The 4,853-nt window shown below is 35.4% G+C and overlaps 1 protein-coding gene across 3 annotated transcripts in view; it reads left to right on the top strand.

The window, feature by feature from the left end:
- Positions 1–4,853, top strand: part of LOC106883685 (chitin synthase chs-2) — a 132,240-nt gene that overhangs the window by 1,354 nt on the left and 126,033 nt on the right. The window contains exon 1 of one of the 3 annotated variants that reach the window (XM_052970376.1): positions 67–1,967. The exons of the other annotated variants lie outside the window; for them this stretch is intronic. The gene's annotated coding sequence lies outside the window, so the exon portion shown is untranslated. Of the gene's footprint in view, positions 1–66; positions 1,968–4,853 lie in introns of those variants that run through there. 3 annotated transcript variants of the gene reach the window in all.

Consider the following 4,853-nt stretch of genomic DNA (forward strand, 5'->3'; position numbering starts at 1 on the left):
ATATATATATATATATATACGGAATGCTACTGCATAATTTATGATGGCATTGTTATTTGTTAGCTATTACGAGGAGTGTCTCCCAAGTGAAAGGACATAAATAGTCTTCAGTGATGATATATACACGGAGAGACAGGGAGATAGCGAAAAAGACGAGAGCTCAATGATGATAAATAATATGGTTTCAGTTTATATTTGGGAGTGTAGTTTATATTTGGGAGTGTAGCAAAACTACAAAATTAACAGCACTGCGCACTGAAGATCACTGAAACCTTCTCGTATTTTATAGTCTACTTTATCCTACTTAGAAACCATAGATTGATAATGTGAAAAGTTTAAACTTTTCACCAAGGGGATTATAGCTCTTAGAACAAGAAGCTTAGCAGTATGATACCAGCAGTAATAGGTGCGCGGGATCGAGTTTTAAAATAGTTCATATTCTATCTTACACAGTAATACATTTATGCATCAACACAATACACAAATCTGCAATATTTACAATGACTCTCACCCTCTTCAAAAGAATTATATTTCTCTGGAGATTTCAGACTTGTTTAAGAGGCTTTATATATATAGATTTCAGTTATAAATGCATACAATGTATTTACAACTAATAGGAACGAAAATATCCTCAATATTAATAATGATACTCACTATTGAATATCAAAGTCTTCATCTTGATATTTAATAATGCATAATATTACGATATGAGACACTAAAAGTACATACAACATTGTCATAGGACTGAAGTCAGCCAAGGTGATCCTGGTTTTAAATTCATGAAATTAGTGCTTTGCTACGAGAAATAATAGGTGTAAGCATAGACATGTATCTAAGTAATTAACCCTACAACAATGTGGGCCTCGTTCAAACCTGCTACTTGTTAAATTTGGTAAGTGTGGTATCTATTGTAGGTTTGTGTTGACAGCTATATTGTGACCAGAATATGGCCGATGGAAAACGTGCAGATGTTATTATACACAGATACATGTACATAAGTGTGTGTATGTGCGTGTGTGCTTCTGTGAGTATGTAATCGTATGTGAGTGTTGAAAGTAATTATATCAATGACTAGGCGGCAGAAGTGCGACAAAACATTTTGATATTTCCTAATAAACTGTACAGACAATAACTGCTCACAATAATAGATTATTTCTCAAGGAGTCATCTGGTGGTATTGACTTCCGATTCAGCTGTGAGAAAAAATGTTCCTTCCAGTTTTCAATGATATCTTGTAAATCCATAAGAAGTTTCGTCCGTCATTACGTTCTGAGTTGAAATGAATGTAATATTAAAGTTATCTTGAGACAGTGGTACACAAAGAGAGACGTAAGTTGTTCACTTAGACCGATTCTAGGGTTTACCTCCGGCTGTTCAATCCTTGCAACGACAAGATACATATTACAGAAATAGCTGGGACGGTGACTGTATTGAAGAGCAGTATACAAACATTATTGTATCTGGTATCAAAATTGAGAAATTGAAAGCATATGATATAAAAACGAATGGAATACACTATCACGTATGAAATACATTGCCCTATAACTAGTTTTCACAATGCAATATATTGAAATTATAATTTTATGCAAAATCGATTAATGTTCCCGACTAAATACGATGGACTTGGTTTGTCTCAGATTTATTTGCAAGTCCAGATTTACAAGGTCATAAAAAGGATACTGTCTAAATACTTCATTCACCGAGCATGAAAGTCTACATTCGCCGTTTGTACTGTGATAGACACCTCTGTTTTTCTCCGACCGAAATATTCCCCGGAAGGAAATAAAGAAACAATAGAAAAATAAATTAACCTCAAAATAGGAACAGAATGCGTTGTATGAGAATATAAACACTACCAATTGTAAATGATACACTGGACAATATAAAAGGCAACTGTGAACTAAATCATAATTATATTTTGCAAACAAATCCATAAATAGCCCGACCAGACACAGCAAACCTTCTACGTAAGACACATTTGTTACAGAACACACACAGATCAATCATCATCATCATCATCAGGTGGCAGAATATTTAGCACGACGGATAAGATGCTTAGCGGCATTTTGTCCGTTTTCAAGTTCTGTGTTCAAATTCTGCTATGGTCAACATAATCGACATGCCCCCATCCCACCAAAGTTGCTGGCCTTGAGCCAAAATTATTATTATTATTGTTATTATTATTATTATCATTATTATTATTATTATTATTATTATTATTATCATTATTATTATTATTTTATATTTGACTTTTGCTTTACATTTGTACAAGTTCATTACAGGTTTAATGACGAATCACTCTCATTTTCGCTCTGTAAATGACATAATAGCGATTGCTTAATTCACAAACAGTGCATTACGTCTACTGGAGGATTTGAAATATTTCGCTGCATAGGAAATATCGTATTAGTATATCAGATGAGTCTAATAACACTGTAGCCTGTATCTGCACCAGTGAACACTTCTTTTTCGGTAGGGTGTATGCACAGTAAATCAGATTGGAAGAGCACAGCCCATGCATTAGTCTAGTTTCAGTTAATCTTTTCAAGGTAAAGAAACATTAAAAACGTAGACATTTTACGAAGCACAGTTTTAATGTTCTGCTGCTTACATCACGTAGCGCTACGTGTTGCATCTTTGCAGGTAATAAATTGCGACGAGAAAACTTAATCAGTAGTAATATAGACAATTATTTTTAATTAGCTTTTTAATGTTCACTGCAGTGGATATGCTAATATTAACTTTATTAGTTACAGAAAACTAAACTAGGACTGGATGATTTGAGAGTGAAATCTTTCAGCAGTACTTGTTACAGGAAACGAACTACCTAACAATTGAATGATTCTCCGTTTAACCGATCGATTATTAAAGCAACTTTGACGCCTTTTAAATGTTATCGATAAATTTATAGTGGCAGTTATAAAGAAATCCATTTAAGATTTTAGTACTATTACTATTAACTGTTCGATTTAATAAAAGCTAGAATGTCCTAAAGGAACAAATGTTTAATAGTTTAACGACGATTGTGACTGAGAACTCCACAGACACCCTTACCACTTAACGTAGATCTAAGAGAGATTCAGCGTGACACAGAATGTAACCACGATGGCAATTTCAATTACAAGTAAAACTCATTTTTGCCCATTGAGTAGACTGGAGCAACGTGAAATAAAGTGTCTTGCTCATGACCTTACGCTCGTAAGCCGAATACTTCAATGACTAAGCTACATACCTTCACTTAATTAAACGTTAAATTGGTAAGCCCACGGCTAGAATATCTTGAGGTATTTGCTTGCATCTCTTTGTGATTCTTTGCATTCGATTTCTACCGAGGTCTTATTAATGCGAATGGCATTAGTAGGATAAACAGCAGTCACGTCAGTCGATGAGAAGAGCTGTGTCACTCTACCTGTAACACATAACAGCCAGATCTCGCTGAAGACATGGAGTAAAGCAATGACAGAAAGGGGTATCTGAAGATCCCACCGAGAAGTTGTTTGATCATAGGTCCGCAGAATCAGAGATGAGCTAGCACTAAAAGCACAAATAATAGAGCATCAAAATGAACACTTGTTCTGCTAGAAATAGCAACTAGACTTTCCTCAGTTAAACTGCTACTATGAAAAATGAAGTACAGCGTTTAATGATGAAGCCCTAGAAACAGTGCTTCTGAAACCAAAGGCAGGATAGTTGCAAATGGAAGATTTATGCTTATCGATTTGTTCGGTCAAGGATGAAGTGGGTCCACGAAACAATTTCAATAAGAACAACATAATACTTCATTATTTTCTGTTTTCTTTTCTTTTACTTCTTTCAGTCGCTGCAGTGCGGCCATGTTAAAGCAACGGTTAATATAGTTTAGTTGAATAAACTCACGTCGTCAGTGCTATTTATTTTTAAGTTTTGTACTTATTTTATCGGTTCTTTTGCCGAACCACTAAGTTAAGGTAACGCAGAGAAACCAACGCTAGTTGCGAGACGTTAGTGGCCAAACACAATACAAACACAAACAAATATAAATGTGTGTGTGTGTGTGTGAGAGAGAGAGAGAGAGAGAGAGAGAGAGAGAGAGAGAGAGACGGACTCCCATACAGTTTCCGTCGCAAAGCGCAGGTCAGTCCATAGATATAGTATAAGATAGTTGTCCAGGGTACCATGCAGTGGAACTGAGCCTACAGCCTCAAGGTTGAAAAACGAGCTTCTTAACCACACAGCTATGGAAACAGTAATTAACAGTAATTGTCAAATGTACAGGGAAATCTTGTTATCGGCTATGGAAACCAAATTTCACGATAGTACAGACGATTGGTTCCAGGGAATTTGTAATCCATAAACTTAAAACGTGCCGAGACTACTATCAACCTGGTCTCCATAGCAAATGAGAGGAGTCAAATGCTGATTTGTCATTAGTTGTACCGTTATTCTTTTCCATTTTCCATTTCGATTTCCCATTACTCGGTTTACAGCGAACTCAGCAGCTACGTTGTTGCATGTGTGTGTGTGTGTTTCTATATGTGTGTGCATGCATGCGCGTGTGTGTATATATACAGCGACTTCTATTTCGAAAGGTATAGAAGCAAGCAGGTGAGCAGAGTTCTGCAATAGAGTAAAATCAAAGCAAAAGCGAAATAAAAAAGAAAAAGAATGGAAACTGACAGAACTTGTAAATAAGTAAATGAATGAATGTAAAAACAAAAAAATAAAAAATACCGGTGACTTGTAAGAATATGGAAAACTTTACTACTTAGTCTGAATTGGAGTGAGTAAAGCAGACGAATACATGCGTTTCGGTATAGCAGTGAGCATGTATGTGTGCGTGCGTGTGTGTGTTTATATACATATATATATATATA

This window comes from Octopus bimaculoides, chromosome 9 (genome assembly GCF_001194135.2).
Source record: "Octopus bimaculoides isolate UCB-OBI-ISO-001 chromosome 9, ASM119413v2, whole genome shotgun sequence".
Taxonomy (NCBI): Eukaryota; Metazoa; Mollusca; class Cephalopoda; order Octopoda; family Octopodidae; genus Octopus; species Octopus bimaculoides.